The 15,528-nt window shown below is 37.4% G+C and overlaps 1 long non-coding RNA gene across 1 annotated transcript; it reads right to left on the reverse strand.

Moving 5' to 3' along the window:
- Positions 1 to 2,341: 2,341 nt before the first annotated feature.
- On the reverse strand, positions 2,342 to 11,867 carry LOC136837068 (uncharacterized). The gene is made up of 2 exons (XR_010852569.1): positions 10,183 to 11,867; positions 2,342 to 8,866 (listed from the first exon to the last, which is right to left on the reverse strand). It is a non-coding gene; the product is annotated as an uncharacterized lncRNA (long non-coding RNA).
- Between the last annotated feature and the right edge of the window lie 3,661 nt (positions 11,868 to 15,528).

The raw sequence follows: 15,528 nt of genomic DNA on the forward strand, positions 1-15,528 counted from the left end.
TGACATCACAAACTAACATTTTTTCCAAACCAAAAATTATCACAAACCAATACACCTCCCCTATTGCAGACACAAAAAAAAGCACCTTTCTGAAGGAAAAGTTTCATGAAGACACAAATTTCCCCAGAGTTTAAGTATCATGATTTAACAGATTTTCTAATAAACTTCTTGAATGCAAAAGTATCTTGACTTGAACTTTGTGACTGCAAAATATAAAAAAACTTCCTGAAATGTCAAAGTATCATAAGCTAATAAACCACTAAATCGAAAGCTATCATAAATTAACAGACTTCTAAATTAGAATACAGTACAGCCAAGAACAAAGTCTTTCTGAATCCCAACTGACCGTAAAGAAATACATCATTCAAACACCAGCTGACATATTCTCACTACACTACCTATTGAAGACAATGAAAACTGGATTGTATAACAGTGTATGAACAAGGCAACCTAAATTATCACTTAGAGACCAGATTACTATATTTTACTGCACACAAAGTGAATCTTCAATGCAGTATCACAAACTGACATAATGTCAATCACAGCTATAATACATGCTGAATGACAAATTCCACTGTCATGGATTAGTATCAGAACACCAAATTCCACTGTTAACTAACTTATGGATACTTAAACTCCACTATTAAAAGTGACTTATGAACACCAAATCCACTGTCATCTACAAAATGCTGAATAGCAAATTCAGTGCCACTACCTGATATCTGAACATGAACTCGACTGTAACTAAATAACATCTGAGTACCAAACACTATCCGAAAGCCAAACACCACTGTCATGAACAAAATTTATATGAATCCCAAACTGAATAATGTATTCCAGCATAATCTACCTTTAAGAACCATTTCCTAACCAAGACAAGACTTTTGTACACCAAAACTAATATCATAAACCTAAGACATATCATTAATCACAACCTCTTATTACTGCTTTCTAAACCCAAATTATCATTAACAATACTCATAAACTTTAAACTAATCTTTAATTTCTCTCAATCTAAAGCATCATAAACAACTTGACTACAGCCCAAACCACAACTGCCACCATGAAAACAGCATCTCTAGTCCTGCATTAGGATAACTTCAAAAAATTTCTGAATGCCATTACCATACAAGTATCATACTGTAATTTTCCAAAACTTAAATATGTTAATCAAATCTTTGAAAACATCTGCAGAAATCTGCATACATCTTGGAAAGTAAACTGTACATTTATGTCAAAACCAAAGAAATCCATAGTCTAGATCTTGATCCCTGTCTGAAATAATGTTACCCAAGATTGGGTATACTACCTGTAAAATCCAACATCAGTTCATTGAATTGAAAAACATGTCAGCATGGGCTGTCATGACAACTCTGTGGAAATGGAAGCTAAACCACTTTCTAATCTGAATCATTAAAAAAACAAATCCTGAATCATCATCAGAGTACTTTATGGCATGCAGTTCAACAAGACGGTACCAACTTTACAGTACACCATGACAATAAGTTCTGAAAGCCAACACCATTATAACACTCATTTTCACCAAACCCTCACAGAAAATCTGAAATCAATAGACCATCATAAACTGAAGTTATACGTCTCTCAAAATTAGCATTCAATATCTTCGTAATGTCTGTATGAAAAGGGCAACTAACTTATCTATAGTGTCTATTTCATCCAAGTTTGACCAAGCTTCTCGCAGGAATTATTTTATATCCATTAAATCATCAAACAGAAAGGTAACCTAACAATGAGACAGTTTCCTCATCTGCATTAAACAAGGAAAAACCATAAAACCATATTTCGAAGACTCAGCCTTTGCATTCAGAATTCCAGATATTTCACATAACCACAAAACTCTACACATATATTTTGACTTGGTATATGATGATAGTATATAATAAGTTTCCCAGCACAACAAAGACTTCATTATTACACATTAACGGGTAAACTTGTCAAATAAGTTAATTTCTGTCCATTCTAGGACATACAAATCAATTAAAACTCTTTCCAGATTCAATTTAAACACCTGTTTTAGCCTAATTACTGACGATGTTATTCATTTGTAAGGTTTCTCCCACATCCTCTAAAAACATGGCCATGTGGTATTTATCCTTTCTTTATGTCAAGTACACGAATGAAATGACAGCCTAAGACGAGAAGGTGTTTAAGCCCCAAGCTGGTACCCCCTTTTGAAATGACTGCAGTGTCCTAAACATAATCAAAAGTATCATCGTGCACTCGACCAGAAGGATAACGGTTAACTTTCTATATGTTCTGATGTATTTAACTATGTTTTAATGCATCTAGTAGGATATAAATCAAAGCCCATACTTATCAGTAACTTTGTGAAATAAAGTTTCATGTGAACTACCAAAAGCAAAGCCAGCTTGTGATATAAATAATCAAATCCTACATCAGTAAAAACAAGAAATTCTGTCCAAGGAAATTTCCTCTAAAAATCAAAGATTTTGAAGTCATTGACATCAGTATTTCTAAATCTAACAATAATAATTGTTGGAGTCTCCATAGTAAAACTCAATCAGTCTTAGATATAAAAATCTTTGAACACATTAAATAACCCTCTCCACAAGTATATTTACAAGTAAGTTTATGAACAGAGCTCTAAGGTAAGAATCCTATCAGCTACAAAGCCAGTCATTCAAGAAATAACATGTCTGACGACATAAACATCATAAACACTAGTCTTTTGCTTAGTGTTTCTCATTCTCTATATGAATAAATAAATTACTCAAGTTCTGCAACAAGACATGGAAGACAAACTTGCATGAAATTTCACTGAAAGCTGAAAACAGAGTGGCAAAATGTTTTAAAATGACAGATTTTCTAGCATGTCATACATAGAAAAATGGAACTGAGTTTTCTTTGGCCATTATGCAACTGTTTGATACAAAATTCTGGCTGTAAAAATCAACAGGGTCACTACACCAGTTCAAAAGACACCATACATCAAGCATTTGCTTACGTAAATACAACCAAAAGAATGAAGCAGCTAAGGCTTGTATCAGCAGGTGACATTACCACAACCTTTTGGACTACCTGCAACATAAGTCTCCTTTTCCATTTGAAAGGTCAAATATTTTTTTTGGAGCGACAGATCAAACAGAAGTACATCTGGGAAAGCACAAAGGAAGTACAAAGGCTTTTTCCATCTTGGCAATCTGCTGTTAGCTTAGAAAACAGGTCAGAGTTAGCTCTGAAGCTGACAAATGGCTGGTTTTAGTACCTTCTGCTAAGGACACTCCTTCCATGGGACACTGCAATGCTGGCTCCATGGAGTCCTTTATTTTAAGTTTTTCCATTCCCCTATCTACAATATTCACAGTACTCTGTCTACACAATGATTATATATAAGCACTTCTGTACTTCAACTTAAATTCCTTAATAATGAGCAACAATTTTAACAGTTTTCTTTAAACATTCAGTTTTATATATACAATCTTAAAATACTGCTCTAGCTCTCACTTTGCCCTCATTTCTAAAAACAAATGCCTCACTTCTTCAAAATAAGATATGCAATTCACAGCTCAAATTATGGCAAAATATGTTACAGCTCCAGATTTAAAGAGAAAAAATTTAAATTCTCTTAAATATTTGTTTCTATGGCTAAAAACAATGCAAAGAATCATTGCTGCTTTAGATTACTGAAGACTTTGGCAAAATGAGACAATCTCTATCTCAATGTCCCTAATTTGGAAACTATTTACAAACCTGGAATACAATCTTTAGAAGGAATAACTAAGGAGTGATAAAAATTATGATTTTATGGAATTATTTTTGGTGCGATGAGAGTTTAAATCAATTCTGTTCTTGCTCTGCTGTACCATGAGCCTAGTTAAAAATGGCCCTAGTTAATTTCAAAGCCAAATAAAGTTAGGAGACCTTGAGAGATCTGAGTAAAGAGCTGAAATACAGGAGTGCTTGTATAATAAAATAACTGTACAATTTGGTACTACAACAATTTCACCATTATTCAAATTTTTAGGTTAAATTTTAAAAAATTACAGTTAACTAAATTTTGACCTGCCTATATATATTACTGAAATTTAACTGAAATTGTAAGAAATATGTTAACAATAAAAAAAAATCCTTATGTTTATAACAAACAATTCTGTATGTCTAGACACAGTAGCACCAAGAATTGACAAAAGCAAATTTCCCAATTCATTTACATTTGTAAAGACAAAAACACCTCGATAATATCCTTAACAAAATACAGTACTACAACTATAAAAGTTGACAGAAAAGGATTTTTTCCTACGTCAAGACAAAACACTTCCATTATACTAATCTCACATTTGACAACTTTTAACATTTCACTCACACTCTGCAATGACAAATACTTTACATGGCTACTTACACAGCTTCACACTGAGGCAGTTTCAGGGTAAGTATATCTCTTAACAAAAAAATCTCTAGACTATCACATATCTTTCCTTTACTTCAAATCAGTAACCTTTACCTCTTATCATTTTGCTCTTCAACTTCTTCAACATTACCTTACTTGAATTTATGCCATTCATGGAAAATCTATCCCTTGCTTAATAATAGCAGTTAATTAAATAGCTACTGTACTATTCTAATTGCTAAAAGCTCACTAAGAAATAAATTTCCCTTTTATAATGAGTCTGAAAAATATTTAGTGCTCTAGTGAAAAAACTGACTAGTTCTCAAGATGTTTTGAATCCTCCAAGACAGTCTACTCATCAATGTGGCATTAAAATTTTTAAAAAATCTCATAATTTGTCACCTGAAACATACAATGCTACTTATCACCAATAATATACATGTACCAATTTTCCCAATAATATACTGATAAATTCAAGTACAAAAGGCAATGTATCCTGCAACCCATTGAACTACCAAGTAAGAGACATCAAACTTAAGAATCTTACATAAAAAAAAAGGACTGTATCTTGTAGCACACGTAACTACTTTCTAGTTTATATCAAGATAAGGAATTTCTTTTGAAAGTAAACTATAAACTCTGAAAAATGCTTAGCTAACTGACAGTCAATATTAAAGTGATAAGAAATCTTGGTAGAGGGAACTAAGTATCTTAAAATTTATAAGAAGTCTACGTAAATCCCTAATAAGTAATATAAAACCAATATGAGTGTCACGTAAATAAACTTTATAAAGATAAATAATACAGAACTACTTTACTGCCAGAACTACTTTACTGCCAGTCTCTAAACAGATAATTTAAGTAACAAGCTACTGGATGGCTAAACACTGAGAAGATATGAATATGTGAAATATACATCATGAAATACTGAACTGCAATAGGTTTAATTAATAACCTACACTGTATATCCTAAAACACAGTGAACCACCTAACTCTGATAACTCATACTTTCCTTCTAAGAATCATAAGCAAACCTTTACTTTATGACTCTGATAAACTAACACTTGTACAAAATGATAAACTTAACCCTATCCTAGTTTAAATAGTCAAAGAAGGTAAAATCACAAGCTCTCTATAATAAAGTATGACTCTTTCGAACATTTATGCTTTGGGACTATTTTTCTATTGTATACTTCATCCTTATCAATAACAACAATTATCAATTATCAAGAAACCCTACATTCTGGTCCTTAATATAAATCAGATCAATAACAATGTACTGTAGTTATATCTTGAAGTTAGCAGTCTTCTTTCACAGCAGATACTGTGCTTGCAGAATTCCATGTGCGAGAATATCTATACAACTTTTCCTGTGAATACTTGCATGTGGTAGATGCTTTCTGAAAAGATGATGAAATTAATACCATGTCAGACTGAGATCTTCTGGCTTACCAGGTATTAAGATAATAAGTTACAACATGCCAAGGATCTATACCTAGGCCCCTTTACCTAAGAAGGGCACAGGTGGGACAGGGTCTTTTTTACGTAGTCCCAATAAATGTTAAAGTTATTAAAGAGTAAATTGTATTAAAAGTTCACAAATAAGAGTGACAGAGGCTTCTTAGTGTAAGTTTCAATGAGCAAATTACAATATACTGTATTCAGCTTTATAATTATCATTGTGACTTGGAACTGGTTAAAACTTCATAGTATCAAGCAACATTTTCTCAATCTGGTTAAACATTTTTACACAGGCAAAGTCCTACTCCTCTTTGATTTATCTTATATTCCATGGTTGGCTCAAATGTTTTCAAGCAAAAAATTCCATTTACGTACTGCTCTCTCTTTCTTACTTTCTAAACGTAGTTGTTAATACAAAACAATTTAATATACAGTAATACACTACATCTGACTCATAATTACAAGGGAAATGTCAGGGAAAATTAACCAGGACTTATAAAACTTAAAGATTCCACAATACCAAAATTTTACTAAAAGTTATGTACACCACAAAGATCTTCGTCCCACACGCACTTTCCTGTCGTCATGACTAATGGAATATAACATAAAATTAGGCCAAAGGCCAACCACTGGGACCTATGAGGTCATTCTGCCTAAAGGGAAATGGCAAGTAAAAAGGTTTGAAAGGTGTAACAGGAGGAAAACCACGCAGTTTCACTATGAAGCAATTGTTAGGAGAAGGTGGAAAGTAAGATGGAAGAAAGAGAATATGAATGGAGGTAGAGTAAAATAAATGAAAGGGGTTGCAGCTAGGGGCCAAAGGGAAGCTGCAAAGAACCTTAAGTAATGCCTACAATGCACTGTATGAGAACTCAGAACTAATGTATTACTGAAAAGTTAGCAATTTTAAGCAGATTCAAATGGCTGCAATAATTCAATGTTTCAAAGTTTCTCAAGAACGCAACACAAACAGCATAAACTCATGATTTTTTCTCTAAAAGTGTGACTGAGATTCTCCAGTTTTGAGGAGGAATCTGTCCAGAAGGCTGCTCCAAATCTGCCACTGAAATACACCACCATCATCAGCTCTGGAGCCAATTACAATCACCCTCCATAATTTCAGTTGCAGTGCTTAGATCTCATGCAACACTGGGTTCATAAACTGAAAACCACTAGGACAAGACAATTGGGAAAATAGTTTAAAAATGTGAAAAAGCCCTGGCTACTTAAAGTTAAAGCAAATGCATAATCTGAATAATGTTATGTAAGATTCAGGAAGTTCCTACCATACATGCATAACCACAAAAATGGCACAGGAGTCAGGGGGGGGGCAATTTGAGGTATGATTATTTAAGACTGTGTGCCATGGATCATAACCTAATGCAAGTCTGACATAAAACTACTTAATGTGCGGAGCTGAAATACATTGTCTATTACATCTTAATAACAACTTTAGGCCTTATACTTTTCAACTTAAGAAATTAAGCTTATAATTACATTCAAAATAATTTTTTAAAACAATTTTAACAATCCAATATGTTTAAAGCTCATAAACTGCTCAATAATAGTGCATAAAGTCCTAGAAATTATTTTTTAAACCTCCCTACCTATATATATATATACATATACAGTAATAGAAAAGTTAAAATTTCTAAGGAGGCTTACTTTAAACAATGACCCAGCATCCTTTATGCAGTTTTCATTAACATTACAATTATTCAGGATGAAACATACTCATTTTGGTTCCAGCTGTCTGTGCAACTATCACTACCTTATTAAGTTCTCAATTTTGAGGAGCTAAAAAAAAAAATCCTGATCTAAGAAGTCATCAAAATAAAGGAAATTGGCACTACCATAAAACAGGTTTATATTAAGACTAAATATGTTCTATGAAGCAATAATTACCTTTCTTTACTACAAAGCCTATTTATGATGCAATCAAACTTATATAAACCTTTGAAACCTGAGATGAAACCATTACACTAATCAAAATGAAACAAACTTAACTTTCCATTTGTAATAGGTCTGTTGTTTGTGCTTCACAAAGCCCCATTTACATATGTGAATAAAAACTTACCATCCTGCAGCTTACTCCAAACCAACAGTGCATTACTGCACTTCACTGCAATATATGTCAAAAGTCACATTATCAGATCTGTCTAGTTATTATTTTATGCACAATACATATATAAGGTGCTTGAATAACTTCATTTTTATAGGGTCAAAATAATAACTGAAAATAGCAATAAGTGTACTAAATTTGACTGCAACTTTCCTACACATGCCACCCTGAATCTTTTATACCGGATATTCCTTGGTGCCATGAAATAGGAATATTGTAGTGTTCTTTATAATAATTTTACATAACCTTTTTTTTAATAAACAACATAATTACAAGTTCAAAAAATTCCTAAAAGAGGGTACTTCCTGATCCTACATAGTAATGTTGGCAATGCTGTATTTAATTTGGCACTTCTTGTAATGTCTTCAGTACAACATTCCCTTCGCTAGTTTTTACAAATAAAAACCTTCAGTAATGTCGTGTTGATGACATGCTGATTTACCTATTGTTACTGAATAAATACTACTGTGACATTAACCATATGGTTGTCGCTGGATTTGAGAACTAATGGCAATGTACTTTGTGAAGCTACAAAAAATCTTGATCTAAAAAGTCATCAAAATAGGAAAATACTGTATCTTTCACATAAAAGGTTTAAATTAAGACTAAATAAGTCAAATATTAAGCAGCAATAATTAGCTTTCTGAACTACACAGCCTACTTGAGATACAACGCAAATTTCTATAAACCTTTCAAAGCGGGAAGCTGAAACCATTAAACTAATTACAATAAACTTTTATATATACTTAACTTTCCATTTGTAGTAAGTCTGATGTTTGTGCTTCACAAAGTCCCATTTACATATGCAAATGAAAACTTATCCTCTTGCAGCTTACCCAAAATCAATGGTTCAATCACAGCACTTCACTTCAGTGCTCACTGATTGCAATATATGTTGAGTAACATCAACAGATCTGTAAAACAAATTCACTAATCAATTACCTCCAGAAACCAGTCAAGTTTTCATTTTGTACACATTACATCCATAATGAGTTTAACTTCATCTTTATAGGGTGCTATTACTGTGTTAACAAGTTAGTCTTATGATCACTTATATAAAATAGCAATTTTTAAGTTAACTGCAATTTTCCCCCAAATGTAAACCTGAATCTTTTACACAGGATATTCCTTGATGCCATGAAATAGGAGTTATGCTCTTTGAAAAATGACTGTTTTACATAATCTAACCTCTCTTAATAGACTACTAAGCTACATGTTTGAAAAATCCTAAAAATGGGGCAGTTACTGGTCCTTTATTCAATCTGCACTTCCAGCAATAAGCAGTCTTCAGTACAATACAGTGTAAATGAATTGGATTACTCTATTCCCATCTCCATTTTCATTAAAAACAACCTTCCATAATGTCACTATTGGTAACATGACGATTTATCTATCGTTACTTAATTGCTTGAATCCCAAATCAACTTGGCAATTTGACATGTAACAAAATTGCTAAATACAAAACTGAGTCAGATTAGTTAAAACTGCAAAACATTATTAAATGTGATGTTTTAAAAACTGAAAACTGCCTCAAGTCTAATGACTAACAGTACTAAACTTTCATTATAACTATGATCAGGATAACTGAAACCAAAACGCCCCTAATCTACTTGTTCACAATTAAAACTTCTTTGCATATACAGTACATCAATCAAACTCAAGTATACAGTAACACCATTATACAATACAATGTTAAAAGACATTTTTGTTCATAAATGCATCAACTCACACCATTGTTTCCTTTAAAACATGAAAAGCAATTCATATTTTTTTCATGCTATTTTGCAGCCAACTGATGACAACCTCTTAAAAATGACAAATTAAACAGAAATTTGTATTTTTCCCAACATACAAACCCACAACATCCTGTGAATAGGATATCCTTAAGCGCTCATGTGCGGACGATTATAACAGACTTGCTTTGAAGCGCAGCATTAGCTACATAAGGCGTACCCAGGACCTCACACCCTCAATTATAAATTAGCTGGAGTGTCACTGTGCCATATGTTCACCATAGGAGGACGTGAGAGAGATCAGGCAAAGAGGGGTGGAATGAGGAGGGAAATTAAAGTCACATGACATTGTGGGTTTGTATGTTAGGAAAATACAAATTTCTGTTTAATTTGTCATTTGTTCCCACATGGATAGGAGGATGATCTCTCTAAAAAAAAAAAAAAAACATTAGCAAGAAAAGATACATGAAAAAGAATTTTTCAAGAATAATACTCACTCTTGCTCATGGACTTCCACGGAGATTTAAGCATGTGACTGAGCTACAATGCCAGCTCTATGTTTTCAATGGAGCTAGGAGGTCTTACTTCGTATACACCACATGTTGAAACTAAGCGGTGTTTCGAGGCAAAGGTCCCGCTCCATGTCTTCCAACGGCGCTAAGATGCCACATCTGTTACACTACTTGCTGAGCCAACACCATTAAATCCAAGGTGAAGGTGTCAAGGGAACTTCCAAACTCCACATGAAGAATCCGTTCCATGGCCTAGTTTTTCCTAAATGCAACTGTTACAACTTTTTATCATGTGCCATGATATTTGTTAGGACAGGAGATACATTTCATTCCGAACTGTAGGCTTTGCTTATCACCTCTCTTAGCCAGAAGGAGATTGTGTTCTCAGAAATCTCCTTAGTCCGCCCTGTACTAATGAACAGTCTATGCTGTGCCGGCCTGAGGCAATGAAGTCTGGAAGAAATTGAAAAGTCAATTCTGTCCAACCATGGGTATGAGTGACATCATATGAAAGTGCATGAATTTCTCTTACTCTTCGCTGATGCCAAAGCCAGCAGGATCCCTGTCTTTAAAGTCAAGTCCTGGTCTGAAGTGGTCTTGATAGGCTTGTAAGGAGACTTAGTCAAAGAAGTCAAAATTTTGGTTATACTCTGTTCAGGAGGTTTTAGAACTCAGGGGGAACAACTTTTCTCAAAATGTTTCATCATATCTGAAATTTCACAAGACGTTGCTAATTCAATGCCTCTTGCTTTAAACACTTTTGAGAGGGTGGCTCTGTAGCCTTTCATTGCTGATACAGAGAGGTTTTCCTCATGTCTCAGAAAAAGATGGAAATCAGCTACATCCTTTATAGTGTTTTGAGGGGATGTAAAAATCCAGGAAGATTTTCCACTTCCCTTGTAGAGTCTGAGGGAAGACTGATTAATAGAGCTGGCAATGACATCTGCAACTTTTCTAGAAAAACCTTTCTCTCTAAGAAGTTGCTCAATAGTCTCCAGCCGTGAAGTTGCAGGGTGGCTACTGATCAATGTACTCTGCCGCGGTGCTCATTTTAGCAGATTTGGTGCTGCAGGCTGGCATCTTGGAATGTCTACCAGAAGATGCAGGAGGTCCATGTACCACTCCGTCTGGGGCTCTGGGGATACTGATGTCATCTTCAGGCCTTGGGAAAAGAAGAATCTGTTAATTACTCTTCGGCCCTAGCTGAAAAGCGGGGGGGGGAACACGTACACATCTAAGTTGTCCCACTTATGTTGGAATGCGTCTTGCATTACAGCTTTCTTGTCTGGGAAGGGGGAGCAGTACAGGTGTAGCTTGTGATTCCTTGACGTTGCAAACAGTCTGTCTGCTACTGATTAATCCAAGGGCCATTCTGTTCCCACTTTCCGGTCCGATCTGCTCAGGGTATCCTCCACCATGTTTCTCTTCCCTGGAATGTACCTGGCAGTTAGTGTCAGTCCCTTGACTTCTGACCATTTGTGCATGTGAACTGCTAGATGAATCAGGACACAGGAAATTGTCCCCCATTTGTTCAAGTATGCAACAATTGAGATGATGTCGCTCATAATGACTATTGTATTGCCTTGAAGGTACTCTTGGAAGTACTCAGAGCCAACCAATTTGCTTTCATTTCCAGGACACTGATGTGTTCCTGACATTCCTTTCCGCTCCAATTCCCTGAAAATGGAAAAATTTTTTAAAGTAATTTCCATTTTTTCCTAACACACAAACCTGAGGTCTTTACATGAGGTATTACCTTCAGTACGAGCTGGAGCAGGCTATTCTAATACAACAAGGTTGTTTGGTAGTTAACTACCAGTGAGAGGGGCGAGGGGTACCCTCACCACCTCCTGCTGCTGAGCAATGCATTCACTTGCCTAATAGCCCAGGTATCAAAATAGGGGTGGTGAAGGTGGGGAGTTTAGGAAAAGTACAAATTACTTTTAAAATTTGTCATTTATTCCTACAAGTATAAAAACCGCCGGTCTTTACATGAGGAAGACTTATTGATTGGTGGGAGGATCTGAATAGGTTTCTCAACAGACTGGTGGTTTGCCTCACCTGGGTCTCTTCCCGATTGTGCAACAGCAAGCAAAGAAAAAAGTCCCATGCCTCTGATCAGACTTCCAGGCTTTTTGAAGTAATGGGTTTGAACAGCAGCATCAGTCTGAAAAAGCTTGGAGAAACTCTATGTCGCATAAAATATAGCTAAAATAACCAATGCTACAGAGAGGGTAGGACTTTTGCTTTTATTAGACCATAGTAATTACAAAAATAGTAAGGCTGATCATTCACCTGCATCTCTGTCCATCCAGCGTATGATGGTATATCAACCAATCCTCTGCCTGCTGGGAGAGAATGGGTAAGAAAAGGGAAAAAAGGGAGGCAGTCATACACTCTCACTTTTGCAACCGTACATATTAGACAAGATGCTACAAATCCCGCTAGGGGAACTAGATGAGCTACACAACTTGTTGAGCAACCATCACAGGACCCAAGGAAAAGGTGTCCAAGGGCCTATGGGCAATGTCCCTCAGGTAAAAGGAGGTGAACGTAGTTTTTCGGGACCACACTCATGCTCTCAGCACCTGATGAACCAACAGGTTCTTCCTGAATGCAAGGGACAGAGCAATGCCCTGATTTCATGATAGGTCAGAACATGGCTTTGTGAGACTATCAAACAGGCATGCTCCACACCAAATGAAGAGGATTCAGCCCATCTGATAGTCTCACAAATAGAGATGGTGTTTTTGGACACCTCTTTCTTGGTCTTGCCAGTACTAACAAAGAGTCGTTGACACCCTAACTGGACACAGTAGCATCTCATCTGGTTCATTAACTACAAAGTCCTCTGGGGAGGGGATCGAGGACCCGAATCTAATGTCAGGGACCAATGGAATCTGAGTCTTCACAATGAATTCCGGGGCAAATTCGAGCAAAACAGATCCCCATCCCCTTGAGTGTTGGACAATACAAGAAAGACCATGGAGTTTGCCTACTCTCTTCGCCAATGCCAGGGCAAGCAAGAATACAGCCTTGAGGGTCAGATCCCTGTCTGACGACTCTCATAAGGGCTCGTAAGATGCACGAGTCAGGCTCTGAAGAACGAGAGTCACATTCCACTCAGGGGGCCTGAGTTCCCTGGGAGGGCAAGACTTTTCGAAGCTTCTCATCATCACAGAGATCTCCCATGAGGAAGAGAGATAAATGACCTTTAGGTGTAGGACTAGGTCCAGGACTGCCCTGTAGCCCTTAACTGCTAAGACTGAGAGATGCTTCTCTCGATGAAGGAAGACAAGAAAGTCTGCTACCTGCTGAACAGTAGCTCCGACGGGAAACCCCTTCTACACCAACCACAGAAAATGCCCCATTTCCCCTGATAGATGTCTGCTTAGGATTTCCGAAGGTATCCAGACACCTCTGTTGTTGTTCAGTGAGAAAAGCCTTACGCTCACAAAAGATGCTGGACAGTCTCCACCTGTGAAGAGATAGGGACTCTATAAACTGGTGGGGCCTCTTGACGTGGGGCTGGCAAAGAAGGTTGTGCCAGGGAGGAATGTCTCTCGGTGCTTTGGATAATAGAGCTAGCAGGTCCGGGTACCATTTGGCATGTGGCCATTTGGGAGCCACCATGGAAACACCTGGCCCCTTCTCCACCACATGAGCATCCACCCGTTCTGATCCCAGGACCAAACCGAAGATGTAAGTCCGTAAAGTCCATAAGGAAGCGCTATGATGGGAAGACAATTCCCAATCACCATCCCAAGACCTGTCTGCCTCTTGACTCCCGGTATAACCCCAGGAGGTTGAGGGAACAGGTGAGATGGGCTTAGCAACTTTCACAGACCTGCCAGAAGCTGAGGTCTTGGCAGGAGAGGAAGTCCATGAACAGTCATCAACCTGTGGTGATGCTCGTTTCACAGGTCTGGGAAAATGAATCCCTTCACAAGAACGTGAACAAGGGTTGTCCCTGGAAGAGCGAACATGCTCACTCGAACTTGCACGAAAGCTACCCCTTAGAAGGAGAAGGGGAAGAGACGCAAACAGGAGATGATGACGACAACAATGATGAAGACAATGAAGATGTACAGTGCCTCTTCCTTGACTTCCCCTTGCAATCACGCTTGTATTTCTTCATCAGTACTTCCAGGAGAAGATCCTTGGAAGCAGAAGACGTCACAGGGAGCTTGGAAGCTGATGGGATCGGCAAGTGGTGGATGATTGTGGGGGCCGCAACTGTAGCCATGGTTCCTGTCGACACTATCCGAGACTGAAGTCCCAGTTACTGACACAGTGGTGGCAGGAGGTAACTTGGAGGCACTAAGGTGTGCAATAAGACCCTGCACCAGGAAGACCTAGGGAAGGCCAAAGATCCCTAAGGTCTTCAAATGTCTTCTTGATCTCCCCTAGACCTGAAACAGATGGGTTAGAAGGGGTTGTCCCTCTTTGCTCTGAGAGGGAATGCTCCCCCTTAGAGCAAACAGAGGAAGCCCTCGATATATCATGATAGGCCCCACCCTCCCACACAAACTTCCTGTTAACAAAGCAACAGGAGAATGAGGGGGGGGGAGGGGGAAGGATCTCTTCCCTAGAAGAGGTAGCAGCAAGAGGTAGTTGCTGCAGAAGGCAGAGAGAACTACCCAGAGTCTTTGGGGGAGAATACCCCTCTGAAGACAGATGGGAAGCCTTCTTCTTGTATCTTTTGTAGAGAGAAGCAACCACTGCTCCAGGGTCCAATTACAACACTCATCACAAGGATCATCAACAGTGCGTTTGTGTTTGCGACATTTAGTACAAACCGAATGCGGGTCGACATCAAAGGAGGAAAGGAAGCAGTTGGATTGCTTCCCTACAACAAGACAAACCCGTTTAGGTTGCCTGTCAGCAAGCTTAAATGATTCTTGGGTTTGGCTATCCATGACCAAAAACCAAGAAAAAGAACACAAGCAAAATATCCACAAAAAAGTACACCATCACAACAGAAAACTGGAGGGTAAAAACCAGAGCTGAAGCGAAGCGTAGAATAACCAGCTAACATCAGGCTGAGAAGGTGAAGTACGTCCGTCTCTGAACAAGGCTATTGGGCAAATGGATACATTGCTCAGCAGTGGGAGGAGGTGAGGGTACCCCTCGCCCCTCCCATAGGTAGTTAATTACTGAGCAACCTTATTGTATTAGAATAGCCTGTTCCAGCTCGCGCTGAAGGTAATTCATGTAAAGACTGATGGTTTGTATACATGTAGGAATAACGCACTTTTTGTTTAGAATGGGCACCCATCCTTTTTGGGATGAGTCTGAGAACACTAGCATCTCTGGAGCTAAGTGGCCTAA

This window comes from Macrobrachium rosenbergii, chromosome 57, assembly GCF_040412425.1.
Source record: "Macrobrachium rosenbergii isolate ZJJX-2024 chromosome 57, ASM4041242v1, whole genome shotgun sequence".
NCBI classification, from domain to species: domain Eukaryota; kingdom Metazoa; phylum Arthropoda; class Malacostraca; order Decapoda; family Palaemonidae; genus Macrobrachium; species Macrobrachium rosenbergii.